The sequence below is a fragment of the Aythya marila genome (assembly GCF_965140915.1).
Source record: "Aythya marila genome assembly, chromosome: 18".
NCBI lineage: Eukaryota > Metazoa > Chordata > Aves > Anseriformes > Anatidae > Aythya > Aythya marila.
In genome coordinates this window covers 12,407,331-12,433,263 of record NC_139059.1, presented here as the reverse complement: position 1 = coordinate 12,433,263, position 25,933 = coordinate 12,407,331, and the positions used below count along the sequence as shown (strand labels likewise).

Sequence of the window (25,933 nt, the reverse complement as noted above, 5' to 3'; positions counted from 1 at the left end):
CCTGGAGCCCACTGGGACTAGAAGCAAAGCACAGCACAGCCAGAAGAGACAGAACGAGAGAAATCTCTGAAAACAGACATTCCTGCACAGCAGTACTGTGTGGGCGTTGTGCTGGCATTCCCCAGAGAGGAGAGGGCATTCACACATGCTGGAAATAGATTCCACCTCACTTTCTGCAGGTCCTTATGATATGAGTTTCCTTGCCTTGTGTTCAGTGAGCATGAACTGAGGCAGACACTCGTGAGCACCAGTGAAGTACAAGCATGGAGCACTGTCAAGGACTGTTGCGTTTGTGGCCCAACGCCAACCACACTCTCAGCTCTGCTTTTTAGAGCAGCAGCATCAACCTTGCAACCTGCCTAGTTAGAAGGAAATTCCACACCCACTGTCTTCTGCTTAGGTCCTCTGCTCCTTCTACCCTGGACCAATCTGAGCAGGACCTCCTAGCTAGTTGCAACGACAGAAGATGCATGGCTGCAAGTCACTGGCCTGGCCTCCTCTTCAGACCCATTGGTCTTCTTTTCTGCCAGGAAAGAAGCAAGCAAAGTCAACCCAGTTGGACCATGTGGAAATCAACAAGGAAAGTTCAAGAAGGCATCTTCTTAGGAGTCAATATGTTTGATGTAAGATTTAACCTTAGCAGCTGGTGAATTCCAGTAGAGAAAAGAAGCTGTTGGTGAGCTCCCCTCTAAGACTCTGAAGGAGCACAGCATCAAGGTGACCACCACACAGTCTGTGCTCAATGCTTCACTATAGCAGCAGGTACCTTTGTTACTGATATTAGATTCCTTTAACCATGCGGCCATAATGAAGCAGTTGAACGATGGACTTCACAAATATTTTGAGGAGATGTATTCAAGGGGACATGATACAATAAGCCATTCCACCTTTCCTAAGCCATCCTGAAGTGCCAGGTGATAACATAAAGTCCTCTTCTTCCATGAAGTTTTATCTGTCTCTTCATCTTCCCATAGAACATCTTGCCACAGCTCATGGAGGTTGCACAGCTGTCTTGAGCCACACTGGACAGCATTGCCTAAACTGACATCAACTAGTTGCGCCTGCTAACCTGGCCATTCTCATTAGCTGCTTCTTTCCCAGGAGCTCCTCCAGCTATTTACTCTTTCCTCCACCAATCCCTCCAGCTATGCCTTCCTTCTTGACATCCACGTCCCCCAGCTGCTTATGCCCTGCTGGCAGCTCTAGCTAGCTGCTCCAGTTAATCCCTTTAGCACTGATGACTGAGTTGCTTCTTCAAAGTCTACTGACTGTGGCAAGACCCATGGAGCAACCAGAGAGGAAGAGGTCTGTGCTACTGAACGGGTGTGGTTGAAAGAAGCCAACAAACCCGCACACAAGAGTAACATTTCCTTCCCACTCTGGCACGCTGGTCACTTTGTTGGACATGTTCCCAGGAACAGCAAACTACAAAACACAATTCAACCATGTTTCCGGCCTGCCCATTGATTTCTTCTGTCATGCAGTGCTTCCTTTTGACAGTGAAACCTGTGACTGTCGATGACCAGGAAGGTGTCTCTTGGTCCTGCATGCTGCAGGAGGGATACTGATTCATACCAGCCTGCTGACATTCTTTTAGACCTCAGTCCTGCTTCATACGAGGTCTCAGCTTAACCTTTTGATTCTTGGCAGAAAGCATTTACCTGTCCTGGGCCTCACAGAACCTGTTCCCAGCCAATCTGGGCTGGGAACCCCAGATGCTGCTGGAGCCATTGTTTCACTTATCTATTACACATCCTGTTAAGTTCAGTCCTTAACACGTCTCAGATAAAAGAATCAGCCACCCCCAGAAACTGCAGAGGCCAGAATGGAGTCAAACTCTTTCTCAGTGGTTTCTTAAATGCTTATGTGGAATGCTGTTAAACCTACTACTCTTCTGCTAATCCCAGAAACATGGGATAGAGTCTGCAGACCGGGTAGACTGGAAAAAGCAATCCCAGTTGGATTTGCAGCATGCTAGTGTTGTTATCAGCCATGCTGCTGGGATTAGCAGAACATGCTTGTAGAGATCAGTGTGCCCTGTGAATTGCCTGTGGATATTGCGACATGGAAGAGTGGCCTCAGGCTACCATGTAGCAAAACAGACTTGATGGAGAATGCTGGTTGCTGAAGTGGCAGCTACAGCAGCGGTAAGAGGTCAGTGTGTCAACAAAGCATCCACATTTCCTTCCTTCCTTCCTTCCTTCCTTCCTTCCTTCCTTCCTTCCTTCCTTCCTTCCTTCCTTCCTTCCTTCCTTCCTTCCTTCCTTCTTCCTTCCTTGTTTCTCCCCTTCCTTCCTTCCTTCCTTCCTTCCTTCCTTCCTTCCTTCCTTCCTTCCTTCCTTCCTTCCTTCCTTCCTTCCTTCCTTCCTTCCTTCCTTCCCTCCCTCCCTCCCTCCTTCCTTCTTTCTTCCCTTCCTTCCTTCCCTCCCTCCCTCCCTCCCTCCTTCCTTCCACACAAAATTTTCCACACAGTGAATTTTCTGCCATGGGGCTAATAAGATGGTGTCTTTTATGGGTGGGGTTATACAACACTTTATATGTGAAAAAATAAATCCGTTATAAACTTCCATTCACATAATGGGTTGGGATTGTGTTTGCTTATCAAAAAGCCAAGGGTCTTAGCAATGAAGCAAAAGCATTTCCAGTATTAGCAGAGACAAGCGGAGTTTGAAAACATCCATGACAAGAAGTGCAGCTTTAAAATGGTGTTGTCAGTTATGCTGCAATAATTTCATTAGGCGTGCTGAGAGAGATGTCACCGGACCCAATGGGCCATGTGACAGGGAATGCCCATGTGTTCAGCAATGTTTCTGCTGTCCTCTGTGTAAAAGGAGAGCTCTCAGAAATGCTTGACATAGCTGAACAGAAACGCTGGCACTCTAATCCTTTGGAGGAAAAGTCCTCTTTGCTGTCCCTCTGCTAAGACATGGCTGAGCCTTGCAGCCTGAGTATGCTATGGCCACATTTCTCATTAAGAAGTCTGTTCTGCTGATGGGCATCGAGTCACGTTAAATTAAATACAAGGAGTGTTTTCTCCACTCCTAGCATAACATCTCTATGCCATGTAGGTTAATGTCTATTCAATTTGTGGGTTATTTGGTTAAGACAAAAGCTGTATCGCGCTAGCCCTGAAGAGACAGGGATGGCCTTTTGCCACCTCTTAATCCTGCTCCTCCACCCAGAGACCAATTTCTGCAGGTCTTTGCTGCAAGAAGGCAAAAGGGAAGTGAATGCATCTTTCCTTTAGGGAGTTTGATTTGCAGCTCTTTGTATTGTTTGTGTCTTCTCTTTCCAGCAATGACCTTCTTACCATGGCTTCCTGCCACCTGAAAACCACTGAGCATCTCAGTGGAGAAGGAACAGATTGCCTGATCAGACAGGTAAGCAGAGAGGCTGGTAGAACAGACCTGTCATTTGAAGATGGGTTGCACTTGAATGAGTGTCCAAGCTACACACTCAGACACTTCTTTTGCTCTCAGCTAATGTCACTGGAAGCTATCGTAGTTGGGTAGCAGGTCTTGGCTGAGAAGGTGACCTTCTGAATAGCCTTTCTTTCCATTACCCATCAAAGCAAATGGAAGGCTCCTGTTACAGAGGAGGTGGGGAGGGGAAGAGGCCTCTGTGGTAAGAGGAGGGGTGGAGGCAGGTCATAAATTAATTAGTAAGAAAAAAAAATAGTAAGGAAAAAAAATAGTAAAAAAAATAGTAGTAAGAAAAAAAAAATCTTACTCCTGAAAAAGAGTGGTGATCAGAAAGATTCTCAGCCACTGTGGCTGTATACAGGCTTGAGTTTTCTGTCTGACTGCTGGACTGCTAAGGAAGGGTGCAATACTGACACCTTTAACTTCAGTGCTTAAAGCATCTATGTGATTCTAGAGAGCATCTGCCAAGTATCAGAAAGGGCTGCGGTATAGGTACACTGCAGAGTATACTTTTGCTGTGGCCAGATATTTTTCAAAGATGTTTTACACAGCTCTTTTTAGAACCATAGAATCATAGAATGTCTCAGGTTGGAAGGGACCTCAAAGATCACCTAGTTCCAACCCCCCTGCCATAGGCAGTGACCCTGTCCACTAGATCAGGTTGCTCATCCAACCTGGTCTCAAACACCTCCAGCAATGGGGCATCCACAACCTCTCTGGGAAACCTGTTCCAGTGACTCACCACCCTCTGAGCAAAGAATTTCTTCCTAACCTCTGATCTAAATCCCCGCTCTTTAGTTTAAAAACAGTCTCCCTTGCTCTGTCATTGTCTGACTTGTGCAGAGTCACTCTCCATCTTTTTCATAAGTCCCCTTTAAGTACTGAAAAGCTGCAATGAGGTCACCCCAGAGCCTTCTCTTCTCCAGGCTGAACAGCCCCAGCTCTCTCAGCGTTTCTTCATAGGAGAGGTGTTCCAGCCCCTTGATCATCTTCGTGGCCCTTCTCTGGACCTGTTCTAACAGATTAACAGCCTTCTTGTGCTGGGAGCCCCAGACCTGGACACAGTACTCCAAGTGGGACCTCACAAGGGCAGAGTGGAGGGGGACAATTCCCTCCCTCAGCCTGCTGGCCACTCTTCTGTTGATGCACACAGCATGCTTCTGGGCTGCAGGCACGCACTGCTGGCTCATGTCAAGACAGTAGAGTTGACTTGGGCAAGCTCCTTTAGCTTACTGCATGCGATCCATCTCTGGTCCATGAGGATGGGTACAAGCCCCTGCCCACTTGAATGGTAAATCATCTGTGTAAAGCAGTCCAGCTCCAGCAGGAAACAGTGAATGACTTCCCACCAGGCAGCCAGCCATAAGGGTGCTAGGGTGCTGGTGCCCAGTGGGGGAGACTAGCAGCTAGAGGATCTAACGGTGCTTGCACACCCTGTCCTGTTGAGATTCCCTGCTCATGCTACTAAAGTCTGCTAGGAACTGATCTTTATATCCATGTGGGTTGTATTTGGGAAGGCATGAGTTTATCCTGAGAGTGGTGGCGACATTGTTTGAGCTCCAAGCAGGTCGCATAGAGGAAAATGTATCCTGTGTCCTTTCCAGTTCAAGGTGCAAAAGCCACTGCACTTTTATCACTGCTTTGCCAAGCATCACTATGTCTATCGCTAGCTATCGCTATGTCTAGCACTATGTATGTCGCCTGCTGCCCAGATCAGGTTCTTCAGCCCCCTGAGAAATGCCTCCAGTTAGCCATTATCTTGCAGAATGCCTGGAGGGTATTGGAACAGAGCCATCCTATGACCCTGCACTGCTGTCTGCCTTGCACATTAGGTAAACTCGGGCTTTACCTCTATAGGCTCCTATTCCAAAGCTTTGAGCATGGTCAGAGTCTCTGTCGGTGGTGTTTTCCTTAGATGCTTCTTATTTGCCACACACCTTCTCCATCAGAGTTTCGTCAGCAGAGCAGCAGTGCGTGGGACGGATCTGAACCTGGTGAGAGTGGCATTACGAGTAGCACACCTCGTAATGCCACTTCCTATTAGTTCCTAGTATAGAGGAACAACTATTGTGATTTCTCTGCCTTTGAATTGCCACTTGCAATCTTGCCCCAGTCACTAAGTGATATAGAAGGGATGAGCCATTGGGAACCAGGTGACAGAAAGCTGTACCGTGATGTTGGTATACAGAGGCTATAACCAAAGCTGTGCCCAAAAACAAATGATGACAGAGACCTAACCAGTAAAAAGAGAAGCAGATGAGAACTAATGCTCATGGTGACCATGTGAAGTAATCTACAGACTTTATTCCCTATGTATGCAGGGGGCTACAAATCCCAGTTATGGAAGAAGTGACAGAGGGTTCACATTTTGTGCACCCCTCAGGCCACTTTGCTGCCACGTGACATCTTCACTCTTCCTCTTCTATCTTCTTGCCGTGAAACTCCCGGCTCTTTGCTCGGAGCTTGTTGACCTGTGACTCTGCAATGTCAGCCCGCTCCTCGGCTTCCTCAAGCTCGTGCTGGATCTTGCGGAATTTGGAGAGGTTGACATTGGACAGCTCCTCCTGTGTGGGGAGAGGGACTTGGTGGTGAGGAGCCTGGGGCAGGGGTTTCACTCCTCATGTGCCTGGGCCTCAAAGGGCTGTGGTGAAGCACAGGCCTCCCGTCTCCTATCTACCACTGCTGACCCAGAACCCTCTCAAAGACCTCATCATCCTCCCTTATTGAGGACCTCACTGTGACAAACTGCACCGGTATCGTGTCACTCTTGAGGAGCAATTTTGTCACGTGGTCTTCTCATTTTGTGTGCTTATTCTCCCACTACTCGGTGCCCAATTTTCCATGTGGTTTATTAGGTTGAGAAAGACTCAGAAACCCTGTGCTGTTACCAGCGTCAGAGATTCATGAGCTTCTCAGTCAATGGACGAGGCCCTTGGGAATTTTGGTCTGACTTCCTGAATCAAACAGGTGGCAGGATAACCCTTGGTTCATCCCTGAGTGCAGCATGCCCAGAAGAAGGCGAGGCCTGCTGACACGGGAAAGAACCACATGGTCAAGACTGTTATGTCTTTGGAGTTACTTTCATGCCTCTTTCCTTGTATTCGTGCTCATCTCAATGAGTGTGCTGCTCCGACGGAAGGGTGCGCATGGCCATTCTCCAAGCAATACTTACAGCCTCCTCAGCTTGTCTCTTGTAGGATTTCACCTTCATCTGCAGCTTGTCCACCAGATCCTGGAGCCTGAGAATATTCTTCCGGTCTTCCTCAGACTACAGTGGTTGGTAAGAAGGAAAGAGAGAGAGTTGGTTTCCCCACACCACCAGAAAACATGTGTTCTTGGAGTTCATGGAAAAATGCTTTGGCTTTCCGTGAGAAGGGTGTGTCAGCACAAAGATGCCTCTTGCCTTACCTGGTAGGTCAGCTCCTTCACCCTCCTCTCGTACTTGCGCACACCCTTCACGGCTTCAGCACTGCGCTTCTGCTCAGCATCTACCTCCCCTTCCAGCTCCCGCACCTGCAATGAGAAGCTCATGTTTGGAGCTTTCCAGGTGGCTCCCTTCATGACATGCTCCCTTGTGCACAAATACCAGCCCTACGCACCCTGGCCTCCAGCTTCTGGAGTTGCTTCTTGCCTCCCTTCAGTGCCAGCTGCTCAGCCTCATCCAGACGGTGCTGCAGGTCTTTCACCGTCACGTCCAGGTTCTTCTTCATTCTCTCTAGGTGGGCACTGGTGTCCTGCTCCTTCTTCAGCTCTTCTGCCATCATGGCCGCCTGGAGAGGCAAAGCAGCAAAGCCAGGGTGGGGCCAAAGATATTTTGGGAAGAATGCATCCATCACCCTCAGTGACAGAGTTCCCCAACTCACATCTGTGATGGCCTTCTTGGCCTTCTCTTCAGCATTGCGGGCTTCCTGGATTGTCTCCTCCATTTCACCCTGAATTTGCACGATGTCTGTTTCCAGCTTCTTCTTGGTGTTGATCAAGCTGGTGTTCTGTGTAACAGGAAGGATAGGATTTGTACTGTCAGATCTAACACCTCCACATCAAGAGTTGAGAGTGAGAGTAACGTTTATGAAAGTATTTAATTCAAAGGTCCTCTTTAGAGCCCTAGCGGCAAACCAGACATGGGTGCCTGGCTGGACTGGTCATGTCACAGCTTTGCTCTTCAAATACGTACACAGCAAGATGCATAGCAACAAGCAAGACACATAGCAATCTCGTTCTATGTTATCTCCTGTGGGCGGGATTCATATCCAGCAAAGTATCTGACCTGGGTATGGAGGAGCTGCACACGCTCGCTTGCATCCAGAAGCTCCTGCTCAGCCACTTTCCTTGACCGCTCTGTCTGCTCCAGGGCTGCCCGCAGCTCCTCAACTTCAGCCTGTAAGAGGTTTGCTCTGCGCTCCACCATGGCCACCTGCTCCTTCAGGTCTTCCTGCGTCCTGAGAGCATCGTCCAAGTGTATTTGAGTATCCTGTAAGAGAGGAAAGAGAGATTATGAGGTGGCTGATCACTGCAGCACTGTTGGACAGAGACATCAGAGACATTTCCTGCTCTTTTAATAAATTATTTGTACAATTACAATGTTGGTGTAACATGAGGCAAGATAGATGCCTACGTGCACATACTTTGCTTTATACCTTTAGCACTGCCTGTGTGTTTCTCAGGTTCTTTTGTGCCTCTGCAGCCACACGGTTGGCATGGCTCAGCTGGATCTCCATTTCATTCAGGTCTCCCTCCATCTTCTTCTTCAGCCGCAGGGCTTCGTTCCTGCTCCTGATCTCAGCATCCAGGGTGCTTTCCATGGACTCCACAATTCTGAGGTGATTTCTCTTCAGCTGGTCAATTTCCTCATCTTTCTCTGCGATCTTCCTGTCAATCTCAGACTTGACCTGGTTGAGCTCCAGCTGGAGGCGCAGGATTTTCCCCTCTTCGTGTTCTAGGGAGGCCTGGACAAGTTAGTAGGAACTGTGAGTAAACTATGGCTTGCTTTCTAAGTAATCTCTAATACAATACCGCATGAAATACAGTTTGTCTTTCTTGCCACATCTGCAGATTTCTGCTCCCATTCTTTCAGTCTGGACACCATTCATTAGCACTGTGTACCTCAGCTTCCTCCAGGGACGCTTGGATTTCAGATTTCTCCTGCTCAATCTGCTTCTTGACTTTCTCCAGCTCGTGGATCGCCTTTCCTCCCTCTGCAATCTGCTCCGTGAGGTCAGAAATCTCCTCTGTAGGGAAGGGTGAAACAAGGCATGGTCAGACATAGGGCATAAAGGGAAAGGCCCTGACGCACCAGGCTGACAGGTCTCTTCTCATCACTGCGGGCACTCACCCGTGTGGAGTGGTGGGTAGACAAGCTTGGGGGAAAGCCTGGCCAGCAGCAGAGGGCTAGGGACTTACGCTGCAAGTTCTTGTTCTCACGCTTCAGCGTTTCCAGGTGGTCCAGGGACTCCTCATAGGCATTCTTCATCTTAAACAGCTCCGTGCTGAGAGAGCGAGACTCCTTCTGGGAAGCTTCCAGCTCAGCCTGTGTTTCCTCGTACTTCTGCTTCCACTCTGCCAGGATCTGAGGAGCAACAGGGTGTGAGTATGGATGTGATGATTGTGAGGAGATGCCCTGCCCAGGAAGCACAGGGCCAGAGGCCAGAATACCTTGTCAAAGTTCTTCTGCTTCTTGTCCAGAGCTGCGCAGGCAGCATTCGTTCGCTCCACATCAATCATCAGGTCTTCCACCTCGTTCTGCAGCCTCTGCTTTGTCTTTTCCAGGGAAGCACATTTGGCGTTGACAGCTTCAACGTGTTCCTCTGCATCCTGCAGGCGCTGTGCCAGCTTCTTCCTGGGAGGAGATGATCACAGCTTCAGGTTAGAGAGTAAAGGGTAGCCAATTTTGTAAGATTCACAAGAGGGCACTTGCCTGCTTAGGGGACTTAGTGCCTTGAGCTGTCCACAGTATTTATTCTGTCCAAGGCAGCATGCCACCTAAAGGGCCTATCGCATCTCTGCCCTAGCACCAACTGAGTATTCAGACTGCCTTAGCTCTTCTAACTCCCTAAGGGTAAGGTTGTCCTTCCAGTCTGAACTTTTTCCACAGCACGCCTTTCATCTTTCTCCCTCTCTGCCTTCTACCACAAAGAGAGTATATTGGTGCCTTCATCCCATTCCTATCTTGACCCATCTTCAAAGACTCCTTCCAAATACCCTTACCAGTCTCAGTCTTCTCTACCCAATCAACATCCCACTTCCCACATACTTGGCCTCCTCCAGCTCCTCCGTGCGCTGAATAGCGTCCGTCTCATATTTGGTTCTCCACTGGGCTACTTCACTGTTGGCTTTGGACAGGGCACGCTGCAGCTCACCCTTGGCTTCCTGCTCCTCCTCATATTGTTCCCGGAGCAAGTCACAGTCGTGGCGAGCAGATTGCAAGGCATGGGCTAGGGCATTCTTGGCCTGTGGGGACACTGGGATTAGTAACCTGGACACACATCTTGAGATGAATCTTGACGATTAAATTGTCATGCACAGGAGAACTGCCCCAGGGAAAGGGTGGGTAAACTCTGATGAGAAAAACGTATAGCTGGGAGATGATGCATCCCTCATAAACGAGTGCTAGAGGATTAGGATGCGTTAGTGAAAGGTGGCCAGGGGACACTGATCTCTTGTTTCTGTAAATGTGCCTACAGATCTGTGTCCATACTGTCTTGGAGGGCATCAGAATCTCATTAAGGGCTTGTGGATGACTTCCTCTAGCATCCAAATCACTATGGTTCCTTCTCTGTATGTTGTGATGAGTATAACTCATGCATTTCTGGGTGATGTGGCTTGCAGGAAGTAGGGTACTTCCAGACCTTTATTTCTTCCTCTAGATGTCTCTTCAGTTCCTCAATCTGTTGGGTAAATCCCTGCTTGCCCCTAGACAGCTGAGAAATCAAAGCATCCTTTTCTTCCACCTGGCGTGAATATTCACCTGGCAAGTGAAAAATACACAAATAAATAAAGTTACACTAACAGTAGAATCATAGAATCGTTTAGAAAGACCCAACAGATCAGCAAGTCTAACCATGCTGTAACACTATACTACCAAGTTCACTACTAAACATTTTTCTGAGCATCACATCCATTCATCTCTTGAACACCTCCAGGAATGGAGACTCTACTACTTCCCTAGGCAGCCTGTTCCAGTGCCTAACCACTCCTTCCACAAAGAAATTCCTCCTGTCTTCTAATCTAAACCTCCCCTGATGCAACTTGATGCTATTTCCTCATGTCCTGTCACTTGTCATCTGAGGAAAGAAACCAGCACCCACGTTGCTACAACCAACTTTCAGGTAGTTGTAGAAAGCCGTGAGGTCTCCCCTCATCCCTCTTTTCTCAAGACTAACCAAACCCAGTTCCCTCAGCTGCTCCTCACATGTCTTGCATGTCTTGTTTTCCAGTCCCTTCACCAGCTTCTTTGCTCTTCCCTAAACATTTTCCAGGAGCTCAGTATGTTCTTTGTAGCGAGTGGCCCAAATCTGAACACAGTATCTGAGGTGTGGTCTCACCAGTGCCAAATACACAGGGACAATTGCTTCCCTAGACCTGCTGGCCACACTGTTTCTGATACAGGGCAGGATGACATTGGTGCCCATCTGGGCACACTGCTGGCTCATGGTAAGCCAGCTGTGGACAAGCACCCCCAGATCCTTTTCTGCTGAGCAGCTTTCCAGACACTCTTCCCCAAGCCTATATTGCTGCACTTGGTAGTTGTGACCCAAATGCAGCACCCGGCACTTAGCTTTGTTGAATACCACACAATTGGTTGCAGCCCATTGATCTAGCCTACCCAGATCGCTCTGCAGAGCCTTCCTATCCTCAAGCAGATCAACATTCCTGTCCAACTTGGTGCTGTCTGCAAAATAACTGAGCGTGCACTCAGTCCCCTCAACCAAGACTGTTGATCAAAATGTTAAACAAAGCCGTCCCCAATACTTAGCCCTGGAGAACACTGTAATCTGGCCCTGTAATCTGGGGTTGCTTTGAGCCGTTAGCCCAATTCTTGCTTTGCACCATGGCGTATCCTCCTGATTTGCAGGTTCTGCCACTGCACCTCAGGACTGAGGACGTCTCACCTGTTTCTGTCTGCAGACGAGCTCTCTGAGTATTGAGGTCATTGATCATGCGCTGATTCTGCTCCTCCTTAGTTTTAATCTCACTCAGCTGGTCTTCCAGAGTGCGGCACATCTTCTCCAGATTTGACTAGGTATCAAAAACAAGGAAGGAGAGGAAATGAACTCCTGGACTCTGTCTAATTCTCACAGCAGGATTCCTATAGGAGAGTGTGACTAGTAGATTCAGGCTATGTGCTGTACCTTGGCCCTGTGAATTCTACTGCAATTCTTTACCTTGGCTTTGGAGACAGACTCCATGTTACTGGCCAAGTCATCTATCTCCATCTTCAGCTCACTCTTTTCCTTCTCCAGCTTCTGCTTGACTCGTTGCAAGTTGTCGATCTGCTCACCAAGCTCAGCTGTGCTGTCTGCGTGCTTCTTCCGCAGGGCGGCAGCTGTGGCTTCGTGCTGCAGCGTGGCCTCTTCGAGGTCGCGGCGCATCTTCTGAAATTCTGCCTCACGCTTCTTGTTCATCTCAACCTGAGCTGCTGTAGCCCCACCTGCTTCTTCCAGGCGCTCGCTGATCTCCTCCAGCTCCCTGGAGAGGTCAGCACGGTGCTTCTCTGCTTTTGCCCGAGAGGTTCGCTCTGCCTCAATTTCCTCCTCCAGTTCCTCGATACGGGCCTTGGGAAAATGCAAGACCCTTCACACCCATGCCCTCAGATGTCCTTCTGAAGGGCTGAAGGGAAGGACCAGAGGCTTGCCTGCAGCTCCTTGATCTTCTTCTGCAATTGCATACCCAGGGCTTGCTCATCCTCAATTTTGCTCTGGATCTGGCTGATTTCAAAGTCTTTCCTTTGCACAAAGCATACAGAAACACAGCGTTAACATCCAAATAAAACTACCTAATAAATGCACCTGACCCACACTCAGGTGTCCCATAACCACACTTACTTCTTCAGTTTCTCATCCAGCTGCTGCTTATCATTTTCCAAATCCATTATGGTATCTTGGGACAGCTTCAGGTCTCCCTCAAGTTTCCTCTTAGCCCTTTCAAGGTCCATGCGCAGTTTCTTCTCTTGCTCCAGGGACCCTTCCAGCTAAACAGAAAAAGAGCATCAGTATTCTGCCAGCCACATTTATCTCCAGAAGTATCCTGTAACGTTTGTGCTTACATCATCCACTTGCTGCTCCAGCTTGGTTTTTGCTTTCGTCAGTGTATTGACCTTGTCCTCCTCAACCTGCAGGTCATCCAGTGTCTGCTGGTGGGCCTCTTGGAGGGCTTTCTTCTCTTTTGTCAGTTTGGCAATGGTCTCATCCAGGGCTGCCATCTCCTCTGTGAGGTTTTTCACCTGCACGTTGTAAGCAAGCACCAGAACACCGTGTATAAGACTTGACAGCTTGTGTAGGGGCATTTTCATTTGTGTGCTTAGCCAGGAGCTTACATTTATGTGCTTAGCCAGGAGCTTGATTTTTATTTGAGCTTCACAGCTGTCCAGCTGCGATGTTCTTGTCAACTTACAAACCTAGCCCCTTTCTAGGGATGCCAGCCTAATATGGGAGGTCCCTTCTCCCTTTGTGTGACTCTCCATGTGTGTACCTTGTTTTCAGTGGCATGTTTTTCCTTCTCAACTTTAGCCAAGGTTAACTCCAGGTCATCAATATCTTTCTTCAGCTCTGAACATTCATCCTCCAGTTTCCTCTTCTTGGCTGTCAGCTCAGCATTGATTTCTTCCTCATCCTCAGCCCGTTCTGTCACCTCCTTAATTTTGGCTTCCAGTTGGATTTTGGTTTTGATGAGCTGGTCACACCTTTCCTCGGCATCAGCCAAGCTGTCTGCTTCCTGATGGGGAGACAGAGATTTTTGTGGGTTATAACGTTTTGAAGTTTCTGTTGTGTGTCTGTAAGTAGGCACATGTTAAAATGTGGAGGCCATCTGACACTAATGTTAATTCCTTTTTTTGTTTCTTTCTTTCTTTCTTTCTTTAAAATGGCTTGCAGAAGTGGTAGCTATGAGAATACCTCATACACGCTTGAGCATCACAGAAAAGTGACAACTCTCAGCAAGGCCATAGATGTGGAACAGTTTTCCCTCACAGACTCAGTATTCAATAGCCTCTAGTTTATAATAGACTCACCATGGTCGTCATCATATTTGGGTAGCCAAGGTTTTTCCATTTGTGGGAATAATACAGTGAAGAAAGTAGTGTTTTTCTTGGAGTTAAGAAACTGCCTGTTCCTGACTGAAGCTGAACACCAAGGATCTGTGCATGTGAAGGTAATCTAGCCTTATAGTGTATCTGTGTTCAGGAAAACTGGGTCCTTCTCAGGGTTGCCTTTACAAAGTCACTACTTGGCTCTTTCCGCAGGACAGCAGGGCTGCTGAGTCTCATTTGGCACTTACGCTTATCCTCACTGACTGACAGGTAACTTGCTGAGCCCCTGGCAGTGTTCATAGTTACTCAACTTTAGAGTAACTTTCAGTGTGTGACTTTTTTTCTATTGCAATTTAGTCAGCTTCCCGTAAGTCTCTGCTTGGAAAAACAAACAAACAAACAAAAAGAAGATCTAAAAAAAAAAAAAAAAAAAAAAAAAAAAAGAGGACAAATAAATGGTGACACTCACTGCCTGCACTTGGAGCTGAAGGTCATTTTTTTCTTGCAGCAGGGTCACCATTTTCTCCTCCAGCTCCTTCCTCTTTGCCTCAGACTTTGCCAGTTCTTCCTTGGTTTTCTCAAACTCTTGTTTCATGTTGGCCATCTCCTTCTCAGATTCTGCACTCTTCAGCAATGGCTTGATTTTGAAGAACAGCTTCATCCAGGGCCAGTGCTTGACATTCATGAATGCACGAACATTGTACTGGATGCAGAAGATGGCATCCCTGTAACAAATTCCCCTATGTTAATAACATACCAAAATTTTTAATTTAACACCCATTTACAGAATCACAGAATTTCTAGGTTGGAAGAGACCTCAAGATCATCGAGTCCAACCTCTGACCTAATGCTAACAGTCCCCACTCAACCATATCCCTAAGCTCTACATCTAAACATCTTTTAAAGACCTCCAGGGATGGTGACTCCACCACTTCCCTGGGCAGCCTGTTCCAATGTCGAATTTAGTGAAGTACCATGTGAATAAGGTACATTTGTGATAAATGTCTACCTCCTCTCCACCATTTTCCGATACTCCACTCTCATCAGGAAGCCCCTGCATCTGGCCTGTGTCCTGGTCATAATCTCTGCCAGCTTCTCATCTCTCATCTCCTCCAGAAGACCTATTAGCCCAGCTTTGAAGAACACCTGAAAAAAAAAAAAGGAAGCATTGTAGCACATCAGTCTCAGGTCATGTGTAGCAGAGGTACATAGTCTTCGAGCTCAGGATTTGTTTCTACCTTGGTGTGACCAAATCTGTACTGGGTGTGGTCCACATCGATGGACCCAAGGAGCTTCTCTGAAGCCTTCTTGCTGTCCATGAACTGTCCCTCTGGGATAGCGCTTATGTTAAGCACTCTGTATCTGTAGGAGAAAACACAACATGAAGAAATACCTATTGTCAATACCACTACTGCAAATAAACCCCACAGCCTTCTCAGCGATAGCTGACTCTCCAGTTGAGTATTAGGGAAAATCCACCCTTTCAGGACAGTGTAAGTGACATTTCCATACTGTTAATTCAGAGTCCAAGGGAATCCTGATTCTTATCCATTAACTGATAGTGGCACTTCTCATCATGAACTGATACTGAAACATGTTTAAATTTCCTATCAGTACTTTATTGTAATATTTAGGCATGTTAGGATACTCTGGCTATTCTTAGTAACAGCTCTCATCAGATAGTTTTCAGCAACAGCTGACCATATAACTGGAGTAATCTCATTTCCAGCAATAGAAGATCAAAAATCCTTTTAGAGGCACTCTGTGCATACTAGGTAGAAAAATGTATTTTTGTTCAAATTTTGAAGCGGATTTGTGAAGGAAACCTTATTTTTAGTTACCTCATCATTTTCCAGTAGTACACTACTCTAATGTGATAGTTAAATTTGATTACAGAGTGTATGCACTAAATGGTGTATTAAATATGGCACTTAAAGTAGTTTGGGATATAGAAGGCATGGAACAGGAAAAGACTGGGCAGTAAGGCAGACCAGACCAGACCAAACAAGAATACTCCAAGCTGGAAGGGACCCATAAGAATCATTGAGTCCAAATCCTGGCTCCACACAGAACTATCTAAAAATCAAACTCTATGTCTGAGATCATTGTGCATATATTTATTGAATTCGTCAGGCTTGGTGCTCTGACCAGTCCCCTAGGGAGCCTGTTCCAGTGCCTGATGACACTCGATGGGAAGAACCGATGGGAAGAACACACAGCCTGACCTTCCCGTCAAAGCTCCATGCAGTTGCTGTTACCAGAGAGAAGAGATCAGCACCTGCCCCTCTACTCCCCTACTCCCCTCACAAGGAAGCTGCAGACTGCAATGATGTCCCCCGTTTAGTCTCCTCTTCTCCAGGCTGAATGAACCGAGGGACCTCAGCCGCTCCTCATATGTCTTCCCCTCTAAACCCTTCACCACATTTGTAGCTCTCCTTTGGACACTAACAGTTTTATATCCTTCTTATATAGTGATGCGTAAAACTGCACACAGTAGTCAAGGTGAGGCTGCCTCAGCACAGTAGAGTGGGACAATCTCTTCCCTGGACTGGTTATCAACACCATGCCTGAGGCACCCCAGGATATTTGGCCCTTCTGGATGCCAGGGCACACTATTGAACCATATTCAACTTGCCATTGGCCAAAACCACCAGATGCCTTTCAGTGGGACTGCTCTACAGCCTCTTGTCCCCACCAGTGTGTACATATATCCAGGATTTTCCCTTCCCAGGTGCAGAATCTGGCACTTGAATTTGTTAAATTTCATATGGTTGTTGATTGTCCAGCATTCTAATCTGTCAAGATGTCTCTAAAGGATTCTGTACAATTGAGGAAGTCAACAGCTCCTCCTTTACTCTTACCTCTGTTTGAAGTCAGCATATAGGACTCTGCTGGGGAATCCTTTCCTGCAAATCCTGATCCCTTCCAACACTCCATTACACCGCAGCTGGTGTAGCACCAGTTCATGTTCCATAGCACCTAAAAAACACCACCACTAGTTAGTACCCTATTGTTTGCTACTAAGGAGAAGAGTTTCTGTGGCTCAAGTTTTCACCCTGTTGGATCCACCTACCAGGTGTTTTTGTTTCATTTGGGATGATGCAGCGTACAAAATGGGGGTGAGTGCTACGTAGATTTGTCATCAACTTGTTTAAATTCTCCTGTGAAATTTCAAGGTAAAGTTTAAATCAACAAATGAGGAATCTGCATCCCTGAAGTTGCCGGTATTTCAACTATGGAAAGCAGTTAATCATAGATTGTAAAATTTCCATATTCATGCACAAAAGCTTTCATTAGTCTTTGACTATTGGGCATTGCTACTAAAATGAATAATTTTGTTATTTTGTCATCGTAATTTATTTATTACAAAACCTGAGATATACCTCATTTGATACCGTAAGGCTCATTGCTCTGAACACATTTGAACAATCTCCTGTGCCTGCTCTCCTGCATCAATATATTGGTTAGGCTTTTATATGCAATAAACTTAAAGTTACCCTCTGCCAAACTTAAAATTACCATCTCTGTTTTTCAAAACTATTCCATTACTCACAAATGTTGCATGGTAGCAGTGCTGAAAATATTCAAAAATCTAAAACTCCCATTTGGGAAAACATTCTGAATTTTGTGCAATTGCTGGAAGAAGATGCAATGTCACAACTTCAAAATTAACCTACAAATAAAGATGTATGAAAGAAGATCTGCACAACAAATATTTTGAAAGAGTTTTCATTCCATTTTGTTATCTTAATGACAGAAAATTATTCCACAATGGAAAAAAATAAAATAAAATCACTTCATCATTTAAATGGAAATAAATGAATCTATAGTAGTAAGTGGATCTGGATCTCTTCAGCTGTAGCACTTCAAGAGGGTATAACTTCACTTTTCACATTTTAAGTTCTCTTTCTTCAAGTAAAAAAAGACAAAGTGAAGAGACCTGTACTTACACGGAAAAGAGCTGAGACAGTCTGGAAAGAGGAACCCTTCTTCTTCCCGCCTTTTTTGCCACCAGACTCTGAAAATTAAAGAAAATGAAAACTATGAAAATATTGACGTTGAGTATTACAAATTATAGAATAGAAAAAGGGCTTTAAAGATTTTTTCCCTTTTTTATTTCCCTTCAGAATTGTCCCATGCTGAAAAGAATTTCACAGAGCTGACCTGCATCTGCTCCACCATAGTTAGCAAAGAGTAAGGCCAGTGTCTTCACTGATGATTTCTGGTACAACCCAATGACGGTTTCATTCAGGGGGTCCTTGTTCTTCTCAAGCCAGCCAGTGATGTTGTAGTCCACTGTGCCAGCATAGTGTATTAGGGAGAAGTGGGCCTCAACCTTGCCTTTGGCTGGCTTGGGCTTCTGGAAATTGCTGGACTTGCCCAGATGCTGGTCATAGAGCTTGTTCTTGAAAGAGGTGTCAGTTGCCTTGGGGAACATGCACTCCTCTTCCAGAATGGAAAAGATGCCCATGGGCTGGAACATTTTACAACAAAGAGGAGGAAGAAAGAGAAGAGAAGACATCATTTGATTAAAAAGAGGGTAGAGTCAACAGAGAAGGTTGATTCTATGCTTTTCATGACCTTAATCAGAGAAAATTAAGCAAGGCTTGTCTTTTTTTCAGCATTTTTGTAAACGTCTTTGCTTACAGAAAAAATGGTAAATACAAGATTGCTAAATACCACATTCCCCATAGAATGTCTTTACTGGTAGCTACACGACCGTATTTATTTAACTTTATTTTGTAATCTGGAAGTACTTTCAGGAAAAGTTCTGAAATCTCAATGGGGTCTTTAAAAACACTTCTACCCTATTGCCACTTCCACAGGGTATGTATTTGAAAAACAAAACAAAACAAAACAAAACAAAACGTGGAAGATCCAGCATTAATGCACATGAGCAGGAAGGATACCTTCTCAATCAGCTCAATACAGGCAGCCAGGTCCATCCCAAAGTCAATGAATGTCCATTCAATCCCTTCCTTCTTGTATTCCTCCTGCTCCAGCACAAACATGTGGTGGTTGAAGAACTGCTGCAGTTTCTCATTGGTGAAGTTGATGCACAGCTGCTCAAAACTGTTGAACTGCCAAATGCAAAAAAAAAGGATATAACATTTTCAAGGTGCAGCAGTCACAAGACTTTTTCCTGTGGAATTCTAATTCATCATCATATGTCTCTTCATACAAATACAAGTTCCCCTTCCTGTCTGTTCTCCCAATAACCCTTCAGTGGGACTGTACTTTAATTCTGAAGATAAAAAGAGACTTCTAATATATAATTAACATATATTTTCTCTGTTATCCTTCTTTTATGAATACAACATGTATTCTTTAACAATGATAATTATCCCTTATCTCTTTGGAATCTCTTAATTCTAAGGCATATTTTGGTAAATCATTTTCAGAACAATTTCTCCTATCAAAACAAATTTATTAGTAGACTCTACTCATGACAATCATGAAGACTGTCTCAGTTTGCTATTGAAATATTTTTATGCTCTTGACTTGGTGGCTGTAGATGTTTCCATCCTCTGGTATGGAAGCTTTTGTAGTTCTTTCAGTAACTACATAAGCATTTCCTAATCTCTTTCAATAATTTCCTCACCTGTGGCCCATGTAACTTTGTCACAGATTTCTTTCCTTTTTCTTTTTTATTTAAGCTTAATATTCTTGCATGCTGAGTTAGTAGTTGCTTTCCTATTAAGATCCAATTCTTCAAAAAGTTTGAAAATTTCTTTAACTGTGAGACCTCCTGATCATAGTATTTTTTAAAAAAGAAAGAACACAAGTGTATTATGTCTCTGACTGTTTTTAAAAAATCTTTTAGAATTTTGTTAACACACATTTTCCCCACTATGAAGCTGCTGTGAGATTCTTGTTCCTTACATCAAAGATCTCAAAGCCAGCGATGTCCAGGACACCAATGAAGTACTGTCTGGGTTGCTTTGTATCCAGCTGTTGGTTGATGCGAACAACCATCCACAAGAACATCCTCTCATAGACAGCCTTTGCTAGAGCACCTACAGCATTGTGAACCTAAAGCAAAGGGGAAATGTTACTTTACAGAGAATGTTTTAAAAAGATTAACTCTCTAAAGAGATGTTCTGAGCTATAACCAATAGTTTTACCTGCTCCACAGTTTGACCCTTGGTCACGTATTCATTTCCAACTTTGACTCGGGGGTAGCACAGGGCTTTGAGCAAGTCAGCTGAGTTCAGGCCCATCAAGTAGGCAGCCTTGTCAGCAACTAAAAAACAGGAGATGTAGAAAAAAAAATCATTTAATAATGTCTGGAATTTTATAAATGGGGAAGTCTCTCAGAAATTACTCCAATGTTTAAAATTCTTGAACTGCAAATCTTTTCATCTAATATCACAGGGAGTATATACCCCATGAAGGAAAGCCGTGAAAGCTAATGGTATCTTTTGAAAGTAGTTATTGGTAAAAAAAATTATCCTTGAATATTTTCACAAAGATTATAAACTAAAATAACTATAAACTAATAAACTTATAAACTTCAGATAATTGTAACTTTAAAACTACATGAAGAATACAACTTGGCAGTTTAGTCAAACTGTAAAAGAGCACTTATATTTGAATAGGCCACAGTCTGTGTGCCAATAGATGCATGATTCTAGAGCCCCTCTATGAACACATGAAAGCTGCATTTTGAAAAGACTTGTCAAAAAGCTCTGTATGCTAAATGGAAAATGTAAAAATGCATGAACCTAGCCCATGGAAAGGAAGGAGTGTCATTCGATAAAATAGTTCAGAGATCAAAGAATATGCTTCACAGTTTCATGGACACTAAATGAAGCATTCCTTACTTTTCACTTCATTGAGTTATAGCTTTTCTCCTGACTAAAAGGCATCTTTCCTTCTTAAAAAGGTATCTTTCCTTTTTTTTTTTTTTTTTTTTTTTTTTTTTTTTTAATTAGGAGAACAGTTCTTAGGGACCTTCTGTGCCATCTGGCTCTGCCTGCTCCTCTCGCTGTTTCTGCTTGAACTTCAAGTTGCCATAGTGCATGACAGCCCCTGTCAGCTTGTAGATGGCAGTCTTTTCATCAGCAGTGAAGCCCAGGATGTCAATGGCACTCTGCAGTAAAAGCAGTGAAGTAAAGGTATTGCCTAGTAGATTTAACAATTAAAAATATTTTCATTATAGTACTTACATCTGTAGCCATGAGCTCCTCCTGGTCATCAATACTGGGAACAGTGACCTCACCTTGACTCACAAAGTGGAAATCATATGGGTTGGTGGTAATGAGAAGCATGTCTGAAAGCAGGAAGAAGAAGGACACAGGCTTAGTTCTTTCAGCTAGATAGTAGAGGGAACAGCTGCTCAGCAATCTTCCCCAAAAAGATATATTGATCCTTCCTACCAATCAGCTCTGGCTTCTTGTTGGAGGTAACCTGATAAAATATGTGGTAGCTTCTTTCTGCCTTGAGCTGGAAAGTAACTCTGGACTTCTCCAGCAGATCTGGCAAAGCAGGAAGAAAGAGCTAGGAATGAGACAGCACACAGAGGTAGGAATTTAGGAAGGGATGTGATCATGCCAGGATGTCACTTACAAGTTTCAATGTCAGCAGAAGCCAGTTTGCCTGTGGCCCCAAAGTGAATTCTGATGAATTTGCCCTGTTGAGGGGGAAAAGAAACACTTCAGCCTGGATGGATACTTTTGACAGTTCCTTATGTGGAATACCACTAGGTGCATCACTTGTCTTGTAATGGGAGGGAGGGATTTTGTATGAAGCATCAACTCACAAAGCGCGAGGAGTTGTCGTTCCTCACAGTCTTGGCATTTCCAAATGCCTCCAGCAGTGGATTGGCGCTGATGATTTGATCCTCAAGAGTACCCTACAGAATAATAATAACTATTAGTTAAACTTAGTTATACTTTTCAAAAATGAGTAACAGAGGAAAACATTGTTTCAAGCCAGTATACTGCCAGTGTATGCCAGTACCTGCATTTTGCCAGGCTCCTCTTTCTTTTTCTCCCCACTAGCTGCAATTGTTGCAAAGTACTGGATGACACGCTTTGTGTTCACAGTCTTCCCTGCACCAGATTCTCCCCTGCCAAATGAAACAGTGAAGCAGAAAGAGTGTAGTCAGGCAGCAGGTCCCCTGGAACAGGGCAGCCCCGTGGGGAACTGAGCAAGAAGTGTACTTACGTGATCAGGATGGACTGATTTTCACGGTCTGCAAAAAGACAGAGAGTTTTCTCAGAGCTTCTGAATTACAATGAAATCAAGATCTATGAGAGAAAGTAACTGGAGCTTCCTTAGGGTGCAGGAACACTAGATAATCAATTCCCAGATAAAAGGCCTGGGAAATTAACACTTAACCTTACCACTTAAATTTAGCACTTTCAGGATTTTTTGAAGTTCTCCCCATTAAAATATGATGTCTGATTTGGACTGATAGAGATAGGGGTTTGGGATAAAAAATGCTGGCTTCTTTTTAAGAGGATTCTGTTTAAATCATGATTGATGTTTATGTATATGAGAAAAACCCAAACAATATATAGATAGATAATGTTAATATGATTAAAGTGATTGAAAAAATTTAAATTAAAATGAATAGAAACTTTCTGGGAACTCAAACTCCTTCCCAGATCAGACCAAAGGCCCTCCTGAGTTTAAGGATTTCTTGAGCCATGTTTGGTAAAATTTTATGTAATGGTTTAAAATGGACATTGCATGAATTCGTCTTCTTACTTTATTCATTAACATAGACCTTTAGGGCATATGTTTTCTTTGAAAAAGAATTTCCAGAACTTAAGTATATTTTATGTGATTTTTTATTCCCTTTGCCTTTTTCTAAACATCTCAACTGATAGTTTGTTTTGATGCTTTGTAGTTGCTTTACTACAAGACAGAACAGAAGAGTAAATCCTTATCCTACTTTCTATACAACTATTGATTTTACAAATTTCTGTCATATGTACCCTCCATTTTCTCTTTGCCGTCTTCAATGTCCTTATCTACTTACTTGTTATTCTTAAAGAATTTATTTCATTTATTTCATGTCTTTGAGCATTCTTTTGTTAACCTTCTCCAGTTCTACTATATCATTTTCTAACATGGAAAAATTAGAACTGTCTACTTTATTCGAGATCTGAATGTTCCACTTTTTCACAGAACCTCATGGTACTACTGCTATTTTGGCTCTTTTCCAAATGATTCCTACAGTTCATTTTGTTTCCTTCTGCCCTACTGTGCACTGAACCAAAGAATTACCCATTGTAAGCCTGAGATCTTAAGAGGTAAAAGCCATTTCTTAGCCAATCATTCTACCAATCTTCCATTTTCCATTTGTCTTCTGCCTCTTAATACTACAGGCCCTAATACTGCCTTCATCTCTGGCAATCACCGTTACCACTTGGGGTTTTAAGGCAGTAAAAAGCATTGATAGTATACTTACTTGGATTTGGAACTTCAATTTATAGTGATACTTTCTTACTTCCTGACATGGATAGTATGTTAGTAATGTTTGATTCTATACTTTATGTAAAGATACCTCCCTAACACTGCTGTAGCATTGTTTGTTCTGTTTTCCATCAAACTTTTTACTCTGCAATTACAAATCTAAATATCTAGACTTCCCTCTACAACACTCCCAGTATGGTCTCTGTGCCATTGATCTCATTTAAAGATGGGTATTCAAGTTCACTAAACTTACATACATGATACATACACAACTTCATATGTTGAAATATTTTACATATATCTGCAGGAAAAATATATATTTTTTTTTGTTCTGAACTTCTTACTACAATATAATTTGGAGGGAGATCAAGTACTCACCATTTAACATAAACTGATAGGCGTTGTCAGAGATGGAGAAGATGTGTGGAGGGGCCTCCTGGCGCTTTTTGCCTCGGTAGGCCAACACCACCTCTGGGTTGTACACCGGCAGCCACTTGTAGGGGTTGACAGTGACACAGAAGAGACCTGAGTAGGTCTGCGAGGAAGGGAGACAGCACGTTGGCTTCTGCTCAGCCTGGCACAGCAGGCCTTCCAGCTACCCAAAGGAAGAGAGCTGCTGGTACTTACATAGATCATCCAGGCTGCATAACGCTCTTTGAGGTTGTACAGCACAGCGGGCTCGTGGAGGTGGGTCATCATGGCCATGTCCTCAATTTTATCATACTTGGGAGGGTTCATGGCGAAGATTTGATCTTCCTTCACGGTCAGAGTCTGCCAAGGAAGAAAGACTAATATATGTTAGCTAAGAGCTTAGAATGGAAATTAATTACTTGATGTTCTCAAATGTTGCTTTTCACTCACTTCTCCTGCTTCAGTCTGGACAGTGACCTTCCCTGATTCCCTGCTCTGGATTGTCCCTTTTACAAAGGATTCCTTAGGATGAGCCACAAAGACTGATGACTTGGCATCAAAAGGCTTGTTCTGGGCCTCGATCCTTTCCTTCTCTGACTTTCGGAGGTAGGGAGCTGCCTCCCCAAAGACAGCCATCTCAGCATCTGGAGAGGTCATGGCTGCACTTTATTGAAGGCACGTCAGTAGAAGACTCTGAGGGGAGAAGAAGACAGTTTCCATCAGTTAGACTATAGTTTTCTGTGCTAGTGATGAAATCTCATAAAGTTTCTACCTTTCTGGTATTTAAACTATTAATATTTCAATAACATTGTTATTTCAATAACAGCTTATGAGAGCTAGTTTTGATGTGAACATCTAAGTACCAACATCCTACTTAAGGCTGAGACAGCTTCTAAATATCTTGAGTCCTCTAAGCATGAACAGAATTTTTAATATTGATTTTTCAATTAGTGCACGTGGTTTAGTTGCCGTTATAAAATTGGTATATTGAAAAAACAAACCTAAAGCAAATCTGTCTTTTTTCTTGTTGGTGTTGGGTTTGAAAGTAGAAAATGGGGAGTGAATATAGCAAAATTATGTCAAGCTAATTAGCCGAACATTTTGGCACTGTAAGGATGTTGCATGTCATGACTTCACAGGTTCTTAGTCATAGGTTGCTAGCATATTAACAAGTTGGTAACTTCTTATGTTCCACTGTACTTCAGAGAGAAATTTTAAATTGGAAATATACCATGGAAAATTGATTGAAAATTCCAGCTGACAGAAGCAACCCCTTCTGGAAATGGTTATCAGAAGCAATCCAAATGCAATGAGACATGCAAGATAAAGAGATACTGCTCAGTCTCTGCAGTCCTACAGAACCCTGACACTTACCTTGAAACTTTCAGTGAGGGCAGGGCGAAGTAGTCCCAAGGAGATTTTATAGGGTCCGGTATGCAGATGCTCTAGATTCTTCCTCTTTCTTCGGTCAAAGCATTTTTGGCCAACCTTCTTTGGCAAAGCATTGTTTGGCAAACTTACCTAAAGACATAATTGTCATTTGATTTGACCAGATATAATTAGAAATTTTTTATATCTTACCAACTATGTGGCTATATCTACTATAAATAATTTGACAAGAGAATTAAGGAGGGAATCTTGATCAGTTAAGGCACTTGGGGAACTTGAATACAGGACTTATGGATTCTGATGACATATTTCCTGGTGACAATCTGATCCATCCAAGACATTGTTTGGTACATAGTGCTGCAACAATTCAAACTATACAATGTAGGCAATAGCATTTATCTTCTCCATATGATGCTATGAGGTTTATAGAAGTACTTGAAAAACAACAGGTAACTATGCCAGAAACTAAAATTCATAAAACTCATTACTACTGAAACGAGGTATTTTTCCTGAAAACAGGAAGACAAAAACTTACCATAGCTCAGATTACTTTGTGGACACTATATTAACTCTTGTAATACAGTTTGTGTAGAGCTTTTGAGATGATTTCCAAGGTCTGAACATGGAAACAGATGCAGATGGATATATAAAGATGCTGTATTTCTCTGAAAAGTGAGATATCTAAAGACATTATCTATGTCCCTAGTAATGAAAAAGGAGTTGAGAATTGTAGCAGTTATTATATAACATGAGAACAGAAGATCAGAAGGTGTCTTCTAATTTTAACAGCTAAAAATCACAGCATCTCTAAATGAATGTAAAAGTAAAAAGTATATTCTACTGAACAAAGAAAGATGAAATTCCTGATTTATAGGGTTCAGCCACAAGAAATATGTAACAGCTGTTGCTTGAGCTGTTTTGAATTGTCTCAGGCCTAAACATGTTCTTCTCCTGGTCGTTGGCATTCTGGTTATTAAAAGAGGTCAGTGGAAAACACAGGGACAAAGTTAGAAAAGTGATGCATAGAATCTGATGTAATATC

At 43.8% G+C, this 25,933-nt stretch overlaps 2 long non-coding RNA genes and 1 pseudogene across 3 annotated transcripts in view; 2 read left to right on the top strand and 1 right to left on the bottom strand.

The window, feature by feature from the left end:
- On the top strand, positions 1 to 20,696 carry LOC309885267. The gene is made up of 3 exons (XR_014318771.1): positions 1 to 2,154; positions 3,296 to 3,380; positions 20,601 to 20,696. It is a non-coding gene; the product is annotated as an uncharacterized lncRNA (long non-coding RNA).
- Positions 5,493 to 24,159, bottom strand: LOC309885263 (myosin heavy chain, skeletal muscle, adult-like; annotated as a pseudogene). Its single transcript has 37 exons — positions 23,953 to 24,159; positions 23,719 to 23,862; positions 23,470 to 23,626; positions 21,835 to 21,862; positions 21,628 to 21,736; positions 21,428 to 21,520; positions 21,235 to 21,298; positions 21,045 to 21,143; positions 20,835 to 20,938; positions 20,620 to 20,758; positions 19,791 to 19,909; positions 19,549 to 19,698; positions 18,576 to 18,746; positions 17,821 to 18,139; positions 17,616 to 17,683; positions 16,527 to 16,826; positions 14,904 to 15,027; positions 14,675 to 14,811; positions 14,135 to 14,390; positions 13,110 to 13,352; positions 12,685 to 12,861; positions 12,464 to 12,609; positions 12,274 to 12,364; positions 11,804 to 12,193; positions 11,531 to 11,657; positions 10,268 to 10,386; positions 9,673 to 9,869; positions 9,075 to 9,258; positions 8,823 to 8,988; positions 8,526 to 8,650; positions 8,060 to 8,368; positions 7,690 to 7,893; positions 7,286 to 7,411; positions 7,022 to 7,192; positions 6,831 to 6,935; positions 6,595 to 6,690; positions 5,493 to 5,986 (listed from the first exon to the last, which is right to left on the bottom strand). The product of its transcript is annotated as a myosin heavy chain, skeletal muscle, adult-like (transcript).
- The window catches only part of LOC309885266, a 95,468-nt gene continuing 90,230 nt past the window's right edge, over positions 20,696 to 25,933 (top strand). The window contains exon 1 of the long non-coding RNA XR_014318770.1: positions 20,696 to 20,783. This is a non-coding gene — a long non-coding RNA (uncharacterized lncRNA). The remainder of the gene's footprint in view (positions 20,784 to 25,933) is intronic.